The sequence below is a fragment of the Ambystoma mexicanum genome, chromosome 7p, assembly GCF_040938575.1.
Source record: "Ambystoma mexicanum isolate Mex_15411 chromosome 7p, UKY_AmexF1_1, whole genome shotgun sequence".
In the NCBI taxonomy this organism is placed as follows: Eukaryota; Metazoa; Chordata; class Amphibia; order Caudata; family Ambystomatidae; genus Ambystoma; species Ambystoma mexicanum.
In genome coordinates this window covers 156,854,268-156,875,292 of record NC_090939.1, presented here as the reverse complement: position 1 = coordinate 156,875,292, position 21,025 = coordinate 156,854,268, and the positions used below count along the sequence as shown (strand labels likewise).

Sequence of the window (21,025 nt, the reverse complement as noted above, 5' to 3'; positions counted from 1 at the left end):
TGTTACTTTGATAACTGGGCCCAGGACGGCTGATTGCTGTGTGGCGGTCTCTGGGGCAGGGAGGTTACCGGCCTTCACAAAGATCATCAAAGGGAGGTGTCTGTCCTGCCGCGTGGCAGTATCGGCCCACCTGACCCTAATACACATGCCCTCCCACAGCACAGCTGACTCACAGGAGCTGACACATGTACAATATCGATTGGTTTGGGGAATCCATGATTATAAGTATCACCATTCACTATGCCTAAACTCAGGCATAGCTTATCCTTAGAGATCACCCTGCCACCATTATAAGGTACTCATACTATACATCATAGTTTGGGTACAGGGGACTTATCTTACATGTTCCCCCTGTGCTGCAGTATGTTTGCTGTCCCTGCAGCGGTCAAGTGGACATCTTGTGACCTTTGAACCTGCTGTGGCGCCACAAGCAGAGTGGGTGCTGCAGATCAGGCTACCGATGCAACCGGGAAAAAGAGCACTATGCTTCTGGCATGGAGTTTGTGGCAAAAGGGGGATCTGGTTAGTAGATTGCCCCCTTTGGCGAAGGAATCACCCGCATCATTTTATGTGCTAAAAGTAAAAAAATCCAAGGCTTTGCACCCTTGCCAGATGGCAATTTCTGACAGTGCCATTACTGGGGCATTTGAGACTAAGTTAGACATACCAGGCATCTGATGTATTCACTAGTACTAGATGACATAACAGTGGCATCTGATGCTACATATGGCATGTGTTAGCAGAATGTAGACTTGCATGGGTGTACTTTATTTATGGTGATGATCTGATGCAAATGTGTTAATTGGCATTACTGATTCATTCGAGGCTGTAATTGATAAATGATGGAAGGGTCTGTGCAAGGGAAGCTGTGCCTTACATATTGTGACTCTTCCAGGCATTGGAGAGCATTTCCAGGGCTTTTGTGAATGCGCTTGGAACAAGATGGAAGCATCTGGACTTGTGAGACCTTACCTTACAAATGGCAAGGTCATAGACAGGGTGGTGATCAAGCAGAAATACTGGCTCCCGGAGACCCTGCTTGATGAGAGATTCAGGTTGAGCATGATCAGCAGTCTCACAAGGGATTGTGTGCTGAGTGGGTGGCACCAGGCTAGGTCATGCCCACTCCTGATGACACCAGATGCAGCCAATACAAGCAAGCGACAGAGCAAGGAACTGTGGCGATTGTGCAGAATGATGGCGTCAAGCTCATGCCACCACGGCAATCAGGGTGTGGTCAGTCAGTCCGGTGTGCCGAGGAAAAAAGGCTTTTGTTCCCAGCCTAGAAAAGGGGACCGTGAGAGAAATCATCCTCTGCATGAATTGTCCGTATCAGCTTCTGTTTCTGCCTGCTCGCCGCAGGTGAAGGCTAGGCAGTGGCATTACACGTGCCAAGATGAGAAAGTGGTCTCCATCTTGCTGCGACGGCAGAGTAAGGAACATTATAATTAAGAGCATGTGGTAGCTAAAAAGAGGAAGAACGCTGAAAAGAGGTGGACTTCCCCTTCCTCCCCTTCCTCACTTAGCTCTACTTCTTATTAGGAAGATATGTCCTTCGATGAAGCAACAAAAATACCTAAACAGGCATCTGCTAAGGTGCTTTGCCACATGCTTGAGAAAATGTATTTTGCATTAGGACCTTGTCCTGGCATATCAGACCTTCTGAAACTTAAGAAGAAAATCTTCCGAACAGAATTGCACGGTCATTTCCTTAGGGAATATTTGAAGACACACATTCTGAATTCCTCTAGCACCCCCCTGTGGTCAATATTTGTTTTAGGTTCTCCACCCTTTATTGACATTTAAATCTCAAGCCCAGATGATAGATGATGGGACAGGTGTACTTTGGAGGGTAGTACATTTGGTGGGGTCTCCGTGTCGGGATGGCAACTCTAGGTGCCCATTTTGAATCTTCTCTTGGGGCAGAGGCACATACCACTTTTCCACTTTTCTCTTTCTGATGGCAAGTTTGACAAATTATAGGGATCATGGAGTTAAGTTGTAACTAATGACTCCTTCAATTGATGCATTTCTTATTTGCTAAGCTGAACATACATTTGACATGTCTCAAACATCTGCCTAGATAATTTCACCCATGATACACCATTTTGTCTTTTTTCTTTTGCATCATAGGGTCCTTTGATTGATGCCCTGATGAAGGCAGAACATGCTAACGTCCCTTAATTTGTCTTTCCCACCGAAACGCAATATTTGTGAGGGGTTTGAAGGTTTTTTATAGATTTAGACTGTATTTTCTTGGACTTCAGAATACAGCCTTTACATCAATACATAAAATCTGCCTTCTGTCCGGTTCCCCCACTGCGTTGGCATACCTGACCCCGGAAGACAAAGTTCTTTCCGAGGCAAACTGACGGATGGGATCCATCCAACATTATTGTTCTTCAAACATAAAAGGACTCTGAGTTTAAATTTCTCTGGTTTTTCATGTTCAAACCTGGGTCCACAGCACAATAATGATCATAAGCGATAACCCAGATTATATATGTTTACTACTGTCTTCTCAGGATACATTCACGCTAAGTAGATGTGAAAGTTGTTGTTATTTTTGTTTTTCTTGTTCTTTCTTGTACAAGCTTTCAATTGATTTGAAAGTCACATTTTTCTTGTATGTGTTTGTCCCCTTTCTCTTTTTTTCTCTTTCCTTACTTTGAGATTTCCCCCCCCAAAAAATCCTTTTTTTCACAATTTGTGTACATGTGTATCTATATGCCTTTAATAATCTGTTGATTCCTGCACTTACACATATTGATTTGTTGTTATTGTTTGTACTTATTTTTACAGAATTTTTGGTTATTTTTATTCAATACAAATGTAATACAGATATGTTGGTTTCATGGTGTTTTTTTCCTGCCAAATGTATGAATAATCAATGTAGAAACTTCTGATCTGGCAGAGGGTTGGACGAGAGAGGTATTTTAAATAGTTTAACCCAGTTGCCCCAACCCCAGATGCAGCAATATATTATATTTGTTTTTGCTTCGGGCATATCAGGTGAGCCAATGACATGATGGCTGCTTCAGTCATCTCGCCCTCCCTCCACCCCTGACTTCATCAGTTAGGAGTCAAATCTTGAGGTACCTTAAAATTATAGTATTGCACAGGATAATAGGAAAAAAGATGCCCGTCCCAATTTGATCCAGAAGACTTGTTACCATGGCTCAAGTCGAGGGTACACGCGGGTGGACGGAGTGCCCCACTGTTTTCAGGAGACCACCACTTTTTTTCAGAGGGCACCTTGATATGCTAATTTCTGGTGACGCCACATTCAATTGGCATGCTCATGAGTTCCCCCGCTTTTGTTTTAGTACACGATCCCTGCTTGTTACCGTCCAGCATGGCGAGGTTTTCTTTGACTATGGCTGAGGAAGTGACCATGAGGGATGCAGCAGACAGGAAAGTGGAGGATTCCCAAAAAGAGAGCAATGTGGACACCCATTGGTGGCCCTGGACCTGCACATGAACTACTTACACTGCACAAGTGCTCTGAATGGCTTTCAAAGAATTGCTTGATGCAGTCGACAATGTGGCTAAATGATTAGCCTTTGTAGCAAATCCACACTGCATGCAGCCAACATGAACATGTGTTCTTACTTTGGTATTTCCCTGCACCAATATCCCCTCCAAGACTGAGTCCATACACCCACACACATTCATATACACATGCACAAAAGCAGTCATGCACCTATACAGCCTCTTTTAATCATTCACATGACACCCACCAGAACACTTCACTCACACAAATATATGATTGTGTGTAACTGCGTGAGTGAAGTGTTCTAGTGTGTGTGTTGTGTAAATGATTGAGAAATGTGTATGGGTGCTTAACTGCGTGTGTGCATGTGTACATGAATGTTTTGTGTGTGTGTGTGTGTGTGTGTGTGGGCTCAGAGGGGGCATTTGTGCAGGACAACACTAAGGTAGAAAATGTGTTCTTGCTGGCTTACTGCAGTGCACACAGTCAGTAAAAACATGTTTTCTCACCTTTGTGTTTTCCTCGCTTCAATGTTCCTTTCAAACCGGAACCCACGCACACACACTCATATACTGATGCACGTGCACACAAGCAGTCATGCACCCATACAGCTTCTGTCAATCATGCACATGACACCCACCAGAACACTTCACTTGCAGATACGCCTTCATATATATGTGCACGCAGTCACACCCCCATACAGCTTCTCTCAATCATGCACATGACACCCACCAGAACACTTCACTTGCAGATACGCCTTCATATATATGTGCACGCAGTCACACCCCCATACAGCTTCTGTCAATCATGCATGCACATGACACCCACCAGAACACTTCACTTGCAGATACACCTTCATATATATGTGCACGCAGTCACACCCCCATACAGCTTCTCTCAATCATGCACATGACACCCACCAGAACACTTCACTTGCAGATACACCTTCATATATATGTGCACGCAGTCACACCCCCATACAGCTTCTCTCAATCATGCACATGACACCCACCAGAACACTTCACTTGCAGATACACTTTCATATATATGTGCACGCAGTCACACCCCCATACAGCTTCTGTCAATCATGCACATGACACCCACCAGAACACTTCACTTGCAGATACACCTTCATATATATGTGCACGCAGTCACACCCCCATACAGCTTCTGTCAATCATGCATGCACATGACACCCACCAGAACACTTCACTTGCAGATACACCTTCATATATATGTGCACGCAGTCACACCCCCATACAGCTTCTGTCAATCATGCACATGACACCCACCAGAACACTTCACTTGCAGATACACCTTCATATATATGTGCACGCAGTCACACCCCCATACAGCTTCTCTCAATCATGCACATGACACCCACCAGAACACTTCACTTGCAGATACACCTTCATATATATGTGCACGCAGTCACACCCCCATACAGCTTCTGTCAATCATGCACATGACACCCACCAGAACACTTCACTTGCAGATACACCTTCATATATATGTGCACGCAGTCACACCCCCATACAGCTTCTGTCAATCATGCATGCACATGACACCCACCAGAACACTTCACTTGCAGATACACCTTCATATATATGTGCACGCAGTCACACCCCCATACAGCTTCTGTCAATCATGCACATGACACCCACCAGAACACTTCACTTGCAGATACACCTTCATATATATGTGCACGCCGTCACACCCCCATACAGCTTCTCTCAATCATGCACATGACACCCACCAGAACACTTCACTTGCAGATACACCTTCATATATATGTGCACGCAGTCACACCCCCATACAGCTTCTGTCAATCATGCACATGACACCCACCAGAACACTTCACTTGCAGATACACCTTCATATATATGTGCACGCAGTCACACCCCCATACAGCTTCAGTCAATCAGTGAATCTCTGCCTGTGTACATGTGAATATGAATAATTGCATCTACCTGAGTCAGTGTTCTGCCGGGCGGCGTGTGAATGAATAATTCACATGACGCCCAGCAGTACACTTTACTCATGTATACACACACATTCATATAGACACATGCACACAAGTAGTCACACACTCATACAGCTTCTTTCAATCATGCACTTGGCACCTACCAGAACATTTACTCACATATTCATAAACAGTGCCAATGTCTCTAGACTATCTTCCAATAAAAACACACTTGAAAAAACCACAGCAAAACGCGTGAGATCCATTCATAAAAAGAAGGGTCAGATTGGTGTACTCCAATTGCAAGGTAACCAGGACAAACACATTCATAAACACATTAACAGCATTCACACAAGCAGCCATGCACCCATGCAGCCTCTCTTTTAATCACACACAACACCCACCAGAACACTCACACAGGCACACACATTCAGGGACTAATTGCAAGCCCCATGTACAATTAGAAAAGTGTCCTTCCATCACGGAATTACACTTCTACCTATGTTTTATAGAGCTCACAATCAGGCCCTCATACTCACATTCAAAGCATCCACACAAGCAGTCATGCACCCATACAGAAAATCCCAGTTCCTCGAGCCTCTTCCATTTTTGTTCCACAGAACTACATCTCTGTCTCAAGGTGGGGTGTGGGGGAAGGAACGCAGCTGAGAAAGTAGAGAAACCAAGAGAAGTGGGAGAGTCTGAGGAGAAGCAGGGTTAGGAGTGAGGGAAATCACAGGCTGCAGTGTTGGGTTGAGTAGAGTGATCCGCACTTGGTGAGGCATTCGTAGATGAGTAGGGTCTTCAGTTCCTCCATGAAGTGTTCTATAAAGGGGGAGAGTCTCATCTGCATGGATAAAATATTGTAGGGCCAGGGTGCCAAGCTTGAAACAGCCTTCTTCCCAGTTTTCCCCTCTTGCAGTTTGTTGGCTTCAGTCTGGTGGTGTTGCGACTTCTGGTGGTCTGCGGTCCTCCGGCGAGGGTGCGGTTCTTGGCCAGGTAGAGTGGCATTATGGTTGCGACTGCTTTATAGATGGTGTAGGCTGCCTTGATTGAGCATAATGCATGCTTGAAGGAGCTAACCAGTGCAGATCCTTGAGGGGGGGGGGAGCACATATTTACTTTTGTGTGGTTCAGTTCACATTAAACACACACACACACACAAGCCTCTGACCACCCAGCGCCTGGGCTAAAGGTTGTAGCAGTGCCATGGATGCTATACTGTGAACCTGCTCCCCTCACCAGAATCCGTGTCAAACATTTCCTTTTTCTCCAAAAGTGGTGAGTTAAGAGAGGGGGGGAGAAAGAATGACAGGGTGAGAGTAAAAGGGAGAACAGAACGGAAGATGGAGACAGAGCGGGGAGGAGGAACGTTTCAAGCATGAAATGGGGAAGAAGACAACAACAAAAGACGGAAGGAAAGAGAGAAAGAGAGAAAGAAAGTGAGAAGTAAGGAAAGAGAGAAAAGCAGTATGTAAACTGACGCAGAGACATGGAATGGGAGAAAAAAGAAGCAGTAACAGGAAGAAGGGAAGAGAAATAAATATGGAAGCAAACAGCCTCATTTTATATCAAATGCAAATTGCATGCCGGGCCCACCAACCTCAGCACATGCATGCTGTTTTCCCCTGGATGCTGTTTACACATCCACAAGGGGAAGGGGAGAAGGAAAGATCAGGGGGTAGGAGCGGAAGGATGAAGTGTTGTGGGCTAGGGAGGAAGATATCATTACAACAAAAAAACTGGTTCAATTCATAATGACCAAAACTGCATGAACAAAGTGCAGACTTTTTAAAAAAAAGGCTACAAAATACTAGTTCCCTTCAAATAATGCTTTACAGTTCGCATTTACTGATGGGTTACTATGGAGTCTTCCTCCACGTCATCCGGTGCAAACTAAGGCAGAATCCTTAGAAATCTGTTCATTTTACGCCTGCACTAAATCGTCACGCAGGTGCAAAATGAAATGCAGTGACGAGGCTGAGGAGGAATGAATGGCGGAGGTCTGATCTCTGCTCCGTGCCCCTCCTCCTTTTTGTGACAGCCGGAAAATCGGGCAGAGCGTGAAATACTCTTACGCCACGTCACACGTCCATTTCCTGCTATAGCCCATCAACAGGAAGGTGCAAGAAAAGGTGTCACAGGGTACCGTCCTTGGACTTTGTCTGTAGTGTAGGTTCAGTGCACCAATAAAGAAACAAAATCAAGAAAGTGGCAAAGGCAATAGGATTTGCTGTCATATGTCAATGTCAACTTTACATTCAACAGCAAGCATCATGGTAAAGGGCAGCCATTAAATGACTTAGCACAACACAATTACACAAATGAAACAAACATAGGAGAGAAAGGCAAATAATCTTATGTCAAACCTCGGACATCTAAGACTTTCCATTTTGTACACAGCCAACTGCAGCAAAGTGGCAGATAAAATATTCACCTTTCAACAAATCGCAAAGACATAAACATGCACAAGTTGGAGCCATGACACATCACGAAGGTGGGTGACTTTATACAGATTGGCCATCTAAAACCATCCATACCAATAGTTTTTGCTTCTCTAGGAACCAGATCCTACAGCCCCTTTTTGAGGAATGTTAAACCATGCCCATGACTTTACACTAACACTGAAGTAAGCACACACAGTTGAGAGTACTTGTAAAGCGTATTTAGCATTGCTTGGACACGTTACCTAATGGTGCTAATCACTAAGAAAGAAGTGCTAAAGAGCATCGTTTTCTGAGCAATTTGTTTCCAGCTCATTGAGTTCAGCTTCTTTTTTTTTAATGGCATCGGTCTGTGTGACTTGTAGAATTCCCATGTAATAAAGGTAGGGGTGTCTTAATGGAAAAGGCTACTCCATCCCAGTGCTTCAAAAATCAAAATACTGGATAACTGGCATAGCATGAAACCACAGCAAAATAAGTTCAGCATTAGAGGCGAGGTGGATGCATAACGAGGCGCTGCCCTGGCAGCATACATGCACACTTTGATGAAGCACCAGTGCACAGTCACCCATACACCTTAGGTTGTCCACTTTGTGCCAAATGCCACTTAGCGGTTTCTCCATTTTCAAAAAACTAGATTTCAATTGTAAATAGCTGCCTATAAACATGTTTCACACAGAACATTTCTGAAGACAACACAAGCGAATGGCACTTTTATCTCTTACCTGTGCACTGGAGTCCGCCTGCAGCAAGTTCTAGAACCAGCACAAACAGAGCAAACATAAATAGGACTCTGAGGGCAGAGGGCAAGTTTGCAGAACAAAGTGTGTGCCGAGAAATATTGTCTGCACGCCCAGACTGTTGCAGGTAAGAGCACAACAACCGGTGTGTGTTGCAAGTCATTCAGTGTGGACCGTGGTTAGGTCAAAATTAAACATTGTGAAAGATGCAAAACCAATTGCATAACACAGCACAATAAATACATAGGTGGGCGGGGTTCAAAGTAGGTGAGGTGGACCCTGCCGCAGGAATTGCTGAAACCTGTCGGTCACTCGTACAAATTCAGTCCGGTTAATCATTGCTGCTCGAAGGTCGGACCATTCAGTGCCTTGGAGTAACCATAACATCTGCTGTCAGTCATAGTGCTTAGAAGTCAACATGTAAAGTTGTTACTGAAAAGGCAGAGGTTAACATGACACAACGGACTAAAAAACGATAGGAATACATGTGTTGACATATAGTACCATGCAAAGGACACTTAATTTAGAGAAATGCCAATAGAATGAGTGGAAACATAGAACAATTATGTACAGCAATTGAAAAAGGAATACCTATTAGTCCATCTATTAAAAAGGGCCTTCATAAATAATGAAATGGCTTTGTCATTGTATATGCACCCAGAGGACCGTTTCACAGTCGCCCCATGGATACTGCACCATTTGTAGGACACCAAGACGCATTTCCAGATAAAATACTAAAGTTGGTTACAGAACCATTAACAAACTCAAAAATCGATTTAACGTGGCATCCAACATTCAACATTGTTCAAAATTAATATGATGAAAAATTGATTCAGAGGGGAGACATGAGGCACCAGCCTTGGTTACTTTCCTGGTCCATTCTATTTCCATAGTTTTAATGTCATATGAGCACTTTACATTTAAAATGTATTAATCACTCCATAATTAGATGACCAGTTGATGCGGTAGGCCATGGCCGGGAGGATAGTTCAGGGGCATCCAACGCTCACGCTTAGAAACCTGCCCGGTATTAAGTGCCTTATAAAAGAACAATTATAATTATAATATTGTAACAATGGCAAACATTTCTTGACTGTCCCTTTGATGATGTTTGTAGAGGTTTTTCCCTCAGTCTTATAAACGACTCTTGCCAGATTCTGCTGAAGGCCCCTGAAGAAGTTCGTTTTTTGGAGCCGAAACATAGGCTTTTGCACTGATTAGGTAGGATTTTATGGAGCTGATTCACAAAGAAGTTCCCAGGTGTAACTCTGTGTTACTCATGGAGAGAGGCTATTCAATTCACGAAAAGGCTTACCGGTCGCAACTGTGACTTACTCCCGCCTTACTTTTCTCTTTCAAAGAGTATTTCCGAAATACATTAGATTTACTACTGGAAACTTATTACTAGTGAATCATGTAGTCTCTCTTTCCATGATTACGTCAGGAGTAGGTGAGAGTAGTACCTTCCTTCTAAATCAGCCCTTATTGCTCTATTTCTGGATTTTTTGGGTCATATTTCTTGCACACCTTTTTGCAATTAATGACCTTGCGCATGATTTATTTCCTTTTGGTTAGTTCATGACAATTTTTTGATACAATGATCCTACTCTAATTTTAACATCTATATTTTCTATATATATTGATATGATATGATATTTTATTTGTATCTCGCTCATACACACGTGATTCAGAGCGCAACGAGGCAAGGGAGGGGAACAAGGGAGGACAAAAACAGCCATCTTATTAGGACCAGTGACATTAAGAACGTGCAAGTGCAGGGGAGAAGGAAGGGGGAAAGTGCAAGGGAGAGGGGAGATGTGGAAAGTGCTGAGCAAGGTAAAAAAAAGTGCAGCCAGCAGGGTGGGAAGTGCCAGGTTTAAAACGCAGACAAGGGGAGTCTAAGTGCAGGTAAGGGGACTGTACGTTTACAGATACATACCCAAGTGCAAGGGTTACCAAGAGACATTGCGGGTGTGTGGCAGGGTGAGCAGGGACCTGGGGCCAAAATCAGAGTGTAGCCAGGAGCACGGAGAAGAAGCAGAACAGATCAGCAGGGGAGAGGAAGAGCAAAGGCAGAATCAAAGAGGAAGGTCTTGAGGTGCTTCCAAAACCAGATTTGGTTCTCCTCAAGTTTCAGAGTGGCAGGGAGGCTGTTCCAGAGGGAGGCCCCAGCGGAGGAAAGAGATCTACCCCAACTCGTTGCTTGGAGAAGCGACTGACCCTGAGGGAGTTGGAGGTGGAGGAGCGGAGAGCTCGAGTGGGAAGGTATTTACAGAGGGTGAGTTGAAGGTATTTTGGACCCAGACCCCAGAAAGCCTTATGGACAATGCAGAGGGTCTTGAATTTAACCCTTGCAGTCACTGGGAGCCAATGAAGAGATTGCAAGGCTGGAGAGATACGATCCCAGGGCTTGAGGCCAAGGACAAGTCTCGCAGTCCTGTTCTGGATGAGTTGCAGAGGGCGGAGAGTAAAAGAAGGAAGATTTAGAAAGAGGCTGTTGCAGTAGTCTAGCCCAGAGAGAACCAGAGCTCTAGAGACACTAAGCTTCGGGGGGAAGGAGAGGAAAGGAAGAATACCTCTGAGGAGGTGCAGTTGATAGTTTGCCTTCTTAGAGACGTCAGAGATTTGAGGAGAAAAGGAGAAAAGGAGTCAAAGATGACCACGAGCTTCTTAGCTCCGCAGGTGGGAGCAGGGAGAGGGCCAAGGGAGGCCGGCCAGAGAGTGCCAGGAAATGAGGGTGCAGGTTTACCGATGAGGAGAACCTGAGTCTTACTGGCATTAAGGGAGAGATCATTGGTAGCACACAATTCTTGGATGGCAGACAGACAGTCAGAGATGAGGGAGGGAAAAGAGGTGGCGGAGGGAAGCCTGAAAATGTGCTGAGTGTCATCCGTATAGCACTGAAAGTTGGAGCAGAGAGTGGCAATGAGGTGGGCGAAGGCTGCCAGGTATTGGTTGAACAGCCAGGGAGAGAGGTTAGACCCCTAGGGAACACCACAAGTAGAGAGTGAGATGGAGGAAAGATAGGACCCAAGTTGGACCTGTGAGGGTCGATCAGAGAGGAAAGAGGTCAGCGAGGCCATGATCAGTGATACCCAGGTTATCATGGAGATGGTTGAGCAGGATGGCATGGTTGACTATGTCAAAGGCAGAAGAGAGGTTAAGTAATATGAGGACAGAAGGAATGTTAGAGTCAAGGTTGGAGAGCAGGTAATCTATTATTATAGATTATCTTCCAACACATTTGCTGGACACATTTTTAAGCATTTTCAGAATTATTTTTGGGTTTCCCTTCATTAATTTCATCTATTTGCTGTTCATACTCTGTTCAGAGTAAAATATGGGGAATATAATCAATTCAATTCTCCCGTCATAAGTAAGTCGGCAGAAGACTGTTCCTATGTTCATAGGCACAAGGCAATTGCCCTTTTCCCACTACTCTCTGGCTGTGTTTGGATAATACCCAATGCTTCCTAGAGTGTGTGCCAAGGTAGTGATCTTGGATTTATTCTTTTGGTAGCACATGATATGTTAGGAACCATTAATCATACACTCCCATAGTGAACCTGCTAGTCAAAGTCAGTTTCACCGGGATCATTCTGATTTTTTTGTATCTAAACCATGTGTGCAATTACATGTGCATATCATGCATTTCTCTAGGTTATACCGGGAGCAACACACGCATGCACGCATGCACACAATCATTCAAACTCTTCTGCACACACTCTCTATTACACACAATCATACACATACACACAAAGTACAAACACTTTTGTTTTGAACTTACATTCATACAAGGTCCTCTAATGAGTCTTGCCCCTCGCAAAACTGAAAAGGTCATTGTGTACAGGCATGCAGATGACTGGCTTGTGAGTGTGTTGTCTGTGCCTGTCAAACACACTCACGGAAGAGTCCCCTCCACCCACACACAAACACAGTTTCAACCACTATACCTTAGAAAATATCAGAAAACTAATGACAAACATTTAATATCTTGCATGGACTTATGTTTGACAAAGTGGTCAATGTGCACAGACCTCCGAGATCTTGGCCCTCATTACGACCCTGGCGGAAAGTGACTGACCGGAGCGCCACAGCGTAAATAGCGTTTCCGCCATTGCACGAAGGAGCAAAGTGCGGCCCATTCCGACCCATCGGGCACGAGCACCACGGCATGGCGGAAGTGCAAAGTCCGCGATGGCGGAAATGACCCCAAAACGGCCCACACCGCCGCCGTACGGCGCCCCAGGTGCAATACCGCCACCCCTCTTAGCGGTCACCGCAGTGTGCGCCTACCGGAAAGTACGGTGCCCGGAAATATACGGAAACGGAAGTTAAAACATGGGCCCGGAACGGGAAACATCCCGGCGTACACCTATAAATACACTAAAACCACACAACCACTAAAATCACTACCCTGAAACACACCCCAACCCGTCAACCACCCTAGCGAAACCAAGAATAATGGGAAAAGCAGCGAAGAAAGCGTGCGACCGCAAGCGGCAGGTCCACTTCTCCCGTGAGGAACTCACCGTGCTAACAGAGACCCTCCAGGAGAATGCTGCCGTCGTCTTCTGCACGCAAATGACCAGGACGGCACTTGCAAACAAGAAGGCCATATGGGCTCTGGTGGCACAGCGGGTAAGTGCGGTGGGGACCGCACCCCGCACCCCACAGCAATGCCGCAAGCGATGGGACGACCTGCGGATACGCGTCCGCAGCATACTCTCTGCCAACCGCAACATTGCCACAGCCACCGGGGGAGGTCCTGAATCACCCATCAAGTTGACCCCCTGGGAAGAAATCTGTGCCTCCACCATCGGAATGGAGAGCATAGAGGGAGTCGGAGGGATGGAGAAAGGAGTGCAGACATCCGAAGATACAGGTAGGTGGGCCAGAAAAAACAATGCCAAATCCACACAGTCCATCCATGTGAAGTACCATGCGTCCACATAGTGCAACAGAAACACATGTCCAGGAGAACGTCCACACACATCGGCCTGATAGCGCACGTTAAAACCCACAATAAATACATAAATAATTAAAAACCCCTAATACACGCACTACACGTGCAGCAGGCACACCCTAACTGCAGGCTGCCAAACAACTGCACCCTCACTCCACACACAAATCAAAGCACCTCCAAGGGCCCGGCCCAAATCACCCTCAGGTACCACCCCAATGCATGTGATACAATGCCATTCCAATTCCCACAGACCCACCAATAACCCTCGCCCTCCTCTACTCCACCACAGGGTCCGATCCAAACGACGAGCTACAGGACACCCCTACCAGCACACCTGCAAAGAGGGCCAAGACCAACGGCCAGAGACCCTCCACCTCAGCTGCACGCATCAAGACACGGCAGCAGCACAAATCAGGTGGCAGCACAGAGGAGGGAACATCAACAGGCACCCCAGCAGCCAGCATGCCCACAACACCACCACCACAGGTCCCCCCAATGGATGCCACAGAAGGCACTGCCTCCGGTGGCAGCAGCACCATAGGTGACACCCCATTGATGGCAGCATGCTCCGACACAGAAAACGGGGATGCCGAAGTCAGATCCATCCATGACCTGTCCCAATCCCCCTGTCTGTCCCATCCCGTACAACATGAGGATACCACGCAGGGGCACCCACAAGACGACGACTGGCCATCCCCCACAAGCCCTGTGGCAATGCAACATGAGGACAACAGCCCCTCTGTGACACCCCCGCAAATGGCCTTGGCCCAGCAGAGGCAACAGTCCCTCGACCAGTTGATCGAACAACAGCAGCAACTGGCCACGCTCCTCAAGGACCATGCTGATGAATGTGGGGGCACTAAGGCAGACATAGAAACATCAACTGAGACACTTAGGGCACAAATCGAGAGTAGCACCGAGAGCCTGAGAGTCCAAATGGAGAGAAGCACCGAGAGCCTGAGAGTCCAAATGGAGAGAAGCACCGAGAGCCTCAGGGGGGAACTGCATGCGACGGCCAAGGACGTATGTGCCGAACTTGCCGCAGTGCGCCGTGTGCTCACTGAGCTCTCGCAAACCCTTAGGGACATGCATGGACGTGAGCAGGCAGACACATCATCCGTTGCAAGCTCCGTCCAGGGCAGCCCCCAACGTAGATCTGGAAGGAACCTGCGCTCCACAGGCAGGGGTGCCCCTGATACCCGCAGAGGGGGCTTGCAATAGCGACAGCCCACTGACAATGAGCATCTTTGGACACTGGTGTTCGGGGGGGAGGTAGGGGGGTGGAGGGGGTGTGTTGGGCTCACTTGGGTGGCGGGTCGATAGGGTGTTCAACATGACATCACATATGCCATAAAAAGTGCACGATCAACCAATGAGATGTGTGGACATTGATCTTTGTGTACTAGGCCATCATAGGCGTACAGTCCATATTGTGCATGTCCCAGACACACGCAGTGCCACGAGTCCCGTGTCCATGTATCAGCCACCAGGCGTGAGTGCTAGAAGCATACATCAATGAGATGCTGACGAATGTCACGGGCCTCCGGTGCCTCGCAGACTCCATGAGGTGCTGCCACATCCCCACCCTCATCATGACCATCTTCAGGTGCTTGCAGTTCTGCGTCAGGGGGCATGGGCACATTTCTACGTACGCACATGTTGTGGAGCATGACACATGCCATCACCATCTTTGCAACCTTCTCATGGCGGTACAGGAGTGCCCCGCCAGACCTGCTGAGGCAGCGGAAACGGCCCTTCAGTAGGCCGAATGCCTGTTCTATGACTACACGGGTACGTGAGTGGGCATGGTTGTAGTCCTCCTCATGCTGGTCCCGTGGGTTCCGGACTGGTGTGAGGAGCCATCTCTTCAGTGGATATCCAGCATCACCTGTATGTGGACGAGAAACGTATGATGTGGAATGCCATTGATACGTACGCACACCCCCCCCCCTTCCTGCCAGGTCATTGCCAATTCACATACCCCACATCATCATGCATGTAATGAGACTCACCGAGTAGCCAGGATCTGTTCCCTGCGTGTCGCTCCATGTAGCGTGGTATTGTAGAGTTCCTCACAACCATAGAATCATGGGTTGATCCAGGGAATCGGGCGCAACAATGTGTAATGATCCTGTGGGAGTCACACACCATTTGTACATTCAGGGAATGGAATTGTTTTCGGTTGCGGTACTGGGCCTCCATGGCATGTGGGACGACCAATTCCACATGGGTGCAGTCGATGGCACCAATGCAACCCGGTATGCCGGCAAGTGCATGGAATCCCACTTTCGTGTTTGTAATTTCCTGCTCCGAGCGTGGTAGGGAGATGTAGTCGTCTGCGTGCTGCAGGAGGGCATCGAGCACTTGCAATAGTGTCCGTGAGAACAGTGGCTGAGAAATGCCATGCAACTGTCCGACTGTGTGCTGGTAGGTGCCTGTGGCCAGGAAGTGGAGTACAGACACCACCTTCAGTAGGGGTGGGATGGCGGTTGGGCTATCTATCATGCTGACAAGGTCAGCCTGTGTCATGTCCACAATGGCGGCTATGGTGTCCCGGTCCAAACGGTAGAGGGTGTGGATCTGCTCATCAGTGAGGTTGAACGGATGTGCTCGGAGGCGTGGGATTGCGGGCTGCCTGCGTGGTGGTAGTGGCTGTGCTGGTGGGCCTTGCTGGCCCTGCCTTGCCCTCCTCCTCCTCCTGCGTCTCCTCCGTGCGGCCGGTTGTAGTTGGTGTTCGTCTTCCTCTTGGAGTTGGAGCACTTGCAGTGCTATCAGGTCCCCCAGGGCCAACATCGCGAGTCCTGCCGGTAGCATTTCGGTGTGGTTGTGTTAGGAGACTGGCTGTGCAATTCATGTGTTTTCAGGCTGTATGGCCTCCACCTGTGGTGATTCATTCCACCTGTGCAAACTGCCCTCCCCTTTGGCCGAGCACGTCACGCGCACAACGCTGCAATTCGGGGAATGGTATCTTGCTATTGCTATCATGTATTTGTACCCGATGGCCGTGTTGGATTGGTTGTTATGTTCATTCGGCTATGGTCCCATTGTTTCCCATTCTATCTGTGCAGTCGCGAACAGACTTGTGAAGGGTCAGTGGAACGTAGTACTCGAGTAACGGTGGGCCCTCATGCATCACTGTACCGAGTTGCAACGACGGGCGGGGCGTCCCATTCGTGGGTGAAGGCAGTTGCCATTTTCACACACAGCCGCACTCGATGGAATAATTAGTGATTTCAAACGGCCACAGATGCCTTTCCGACGTGGTGTTGCAAATGAGGAATTCGAAGGGCGGCGCTTTCGGTCTTCAGCTGGCGGCGAGGAGATGCCCACAGGTCTGACTGCAAATATAACGTTCTATTGTTCAATGTCCTTGAGACAGGGCCCATGGCGAGGGAGCAATGATTGATATGAATAGTTTGGGATGCGCATTAGCTACGTGGGCGATGAGGCCGGCCGTTCCCAAATACATGTTACTTCACAACACTGGAATTACGGGCTGGGGCACTGTGGATTTTGCAGGCTGCATAACGCACAGACTCAATGGATGTTTCTAATGTCATGTGAGTAATTATTCAGGCGTTTTGATCCCGGGATGAGGGAATGATGAATGGATGCATGGGCAGGTGATTTGATACAGAGTTTGCCATGTACAGGGCTTCTTGGGATCTATCCGCCTCCCCTACGCTATGTGATGCAGGGCTGCCATAGTGGGACCATCGTCTATCTGGCCTTGTTGAGCCCTCCCTGTCTCGAGGCGCCCTCAGACACTTGTGTCCATGCACGTTGACATTCCCATCTGATGGATTCTGTTTTGACAGACGCATGCACAGGTACACTCGTTTGTGATGGTGTTTGCACCTCGATATAGATGGTTATGAGTCGCAAGTGGTTTTGGGGTGGTGATGATCCTTTTGAGTGGGCTAGCATGCATATGGCTGTGGATTTCGTGTGATCATTGAAGTGAGTTGTTCGAATGTAGTTCTGATGGCCATTCTGTTCTTTTTCTTTTCTTTTGGTTGACAGGTATCTCCTCCCCTTTTGCCACTGCCATCTGTATGCCACTCCTGCAGATGGATTTTACTCCCGACACCTGCTGCTTCGTGTTAATCGGTGGAGCAGCATTACGATCTTATGGGACGATCGCCAATGGCCCACATGCCCTTACGCAGTACTGGTGTCTCGGAGCAACATTTCGGCCTTTCAGCTGGACTAGTGCCTCCCCATTGGGACAGCCCTGCGGTTCTGTGCGCTTCCATGTTGCCTTTTCGTACGTGAATGTGGCTCTGTGTACCATGGGGGTACAGGGCGACACACAAGTAGTGGCTGGTCATTTCTTGCGGATGCAGCCCACAATGGTGATTAGTGTTTTGGAGTTCATGGCCTGATGGCTGTATGGGCTTGGTGTCTTTGATGTGCATAAATTGCTATTCTGATTTGGCCCGTGTAGCGTTTTTCTTTGCAAGTGATGTGGCATATGCCTATTTGGGGGGCGATGTATTGTGAGGAGATCTGCATTGGGTTCCAGCTTCGGGGTTTAGTTGCGTGGTACTGTACTGGGCGCGTTTGCCTACTAAGCCCGTGAGGTCAGGGATGGGGGCTGCCTATATGACAGTTTGAATGTTGTCATGCTCAGGGGCGGGGGATTGGGTTTTGTGTAACAGATGCCGGTCAGCCAGGTGGACTGGTGGAATGATGTGATTTTCGGAATATTGCTGGGCACAGGTGCCTGTGTTTGCGTGCGTTTCTTGGTGGGGGACTGTGGTCATGTCCATTGGGATGGCTTCTGTATTCGTGCCATCTGTGACCTGCAGCTCCTATTGGCCCCTCTTGTGTTGCTTTTGTTCGTTGGCATGCATGGGTGCTTTGTACATTTCAATGGTTGCATTGTGACTTCATTGCACCTACCGGGAGTTGTACTTTGTGGGCAGGGAGCGGTGTACAGGCACTCAGTGGGGCCGTTTACGGTTGATTCGCGATGCCGTACTTCTCGCCATGGCGGAATGGTACATTCCGCCATGCCTGATGGCGTAAGGTACATGTCCGCTAGGGTCGGAATTGGCGTACCGTTGCACCATGGTGGTGTTTGCGGTTTGGCATGGCGCGCGCGCGCGTGCTTGGTGCAGTTAGCGTTGGCGTTCACTACGGTGTCGCTAATGGCTTCGTACTTTGCGGTGACGGGTCATAGTCGCACCGAGCGCTATTCGATGGCGGTATTGCATTTCCGCCATCGTTTTTCGATTTCCGCCAGGGTCGTAATGAGGGCCCTTGTCTCATTGTCTTTTTACAGAACTCCTCTGCCCTCATTAAGGCCCTTATCCAATAATGAGTTAGACATATTTGGGAGTTCTTGCAGCAGCAGTATTTCCCAAATGTTCAGGATAATGCTGAGAACCATTATGCCAAGCCGACATTTGATGAATAGAGCAACTGCATATGGTGAAGCTTTGTCATTAAGCTATCTTTCATGGCTATAATCAGATTCCATAGTGAGACATTGTGACAACATTACTCCTGCTCTGCAGGGGTGCAAGGATGAGTAGTGGCTAAGCCGCCTACTTAACCCTCACACATCTAAAAAAAAAAAACAGTGATCCAAATCATTAAGGTAAAACAGGCACAGCCAAGAGATATATCGCCTATTGTGGTAACATGGGCCAAGGGTGTGGAGTAAACATTTTGTTTTTAAAAACAATAAATGAATGAAGACCAATTTAGAAAGACAGCTCTGAGACCACTCAGAGAAGACTTTCTAAATGTAACTGTCATGCCCCTGCTGCGAACGAGTGCACGCACAGGCTAACTGGCACAGCCGGACCAGGCAGGTGTAGGCAACAGTCACAGGCGAGAGGTTCTTATGTTTGTGTGTATGTTGTGGGGTAATGTTTACTGTGTGGAGGGGACTGGGTGGGGAAGAAGGTTAGTGTAAGTGTGTTGGTGTGGGTGGAGGAGTGCTTATTGCGTGAAAGGTAGGGGGTGGGTGCGAGCAAGTGGGTGTGTTTTCATTTGTCTGCGTGTTACTGTGAGGGGAGGGTGGATTTGTGTTTAATGCTTATGGTGGGGAGAGGGACAGGGAACAAAGAGGGTTTTGAGGGGTTGAACCGCCCCTTGATTTAAAGGGTCAGGGCAGGCAGGGATTGCTTTCGAGGTGTACTCAGGTGAGTGAACCCCCCATAAAGGAATGTTTCTGAATATTGAAGGCTGCTCCAAATCGTCTTTTTGATTTGTGGCCTTCAATATTCTAAAATATCACATAGAACCGGGCCAAGGGAAGGCTATACTCTCAGGAGTGGTGTGAATGTGAAACAGCAATAGTACAACAGTTAAAAAGAAAGTCCAATCAAGGGTATATTAATGTATTTATACTTTAATGAAATAACTCAATTATACAACTAATTATTAAAAACACTATATAAAACTACATCTGTAAAAGAAAACAGAAGATACACTAAAGAAATGCAAAAGTACTCTGGATACTTTGCCAGTGAGGAAAAAGGCAACACATACAACAATGTTATTCAAAAAGATATGTCTTTGATAGAGAAAGGAACAAAAAAGGACTTAACCAATCTCTAGAGCCCCAAAAGGTGAAAAAGGAGGAATGGGTCACTTAAAAGTACCTCTTCTCACTGGTAAGAGATTCAACAGTGTCAAACCAGGAGTTGGACTGTCGTGCTTGTAGGTCAAAACGGGTTTGAGGGAGTCAAGCAACGTTGATCTTGGATGGCAAGTCAGCATCCAGTCTTGTTTGGGCAGGGTGCTGCATGCAGTACAGATGTGACGTCTAGCGTTGCAAGTCGATGGGCCGCCAGGTATGGTTTAATGATCAAGTGTGGTTCAAGATGATGAGCACTGCGGGTTCAGGTCCTAATAAGTGAACAAACAGTTAGAGTGGAGCTGCGATGTGATGTCCTGGTGGTTCAATGCTTGCTTCTGTGGCACAGCGGTTCATCGTCATCTGCACGGTGCATCCATGCTCGTGTCAGACAGGTGAAGAAGTTATGCTTGGGCGGTGCAGCATCGGGTTAGTTCGACAGATGTAAACAGTGGTGGTTTGACATGTGAGTGAGTGCCACAGGCACCACTGGCTTGTCCTATTGATCCGAAGGTGTCAAACATGGGTTAAAATAAGCTCACATCAGTTTGACGGGCTAAATCAGGGATCCTGGCTGTTCTGGCTCTCAGGATGCTGTAAGACCCACTGTATGTGGGCTACACAGCAAGGTGAGTACTTTTCAGTCTCTGTCCTCCCAGTCTAGGGAGGTTTGCAAGCAGAGTGGCAGGCCTTAGTCCTCAGCAAAGTCAAATCCAATGTTCCCATGGGAGTGGTTGGGAGAAGAGTGTACCTCTGCTTGGAACACTTCTTCATGTCAATGGCTGAGGAAATTGGACATGTAACCTCTGCCAAAAGAGGCCAAACTA

At 47.4% G+C, this 21,025-nt stretch overlaps 1 protein-coding gene across 1 annotated transcript in view; it reads right to left on the bottom strand.

Annotated features, from left to right (window-relative positions):
• LOC138526521 (apovitellenin-1-like) overlaps nt 1–8,715 on the bottom strand; it is a 102,732-nt gene extending 94,017 nt beyond the window's left edge. Inside the window, exon 1 of the mRNA XM_069637326.1 lies at nt 8,626–8,715. The gene's annotated coding sequence lies outside the window, so the exon portion shown is untranslated. The remainder of the gene's footprint in view (nt 1–8,625) is intronic.
• Between the last annotated feature and the right edge of the window lie 12,310 nt (nt 8,716–21,025).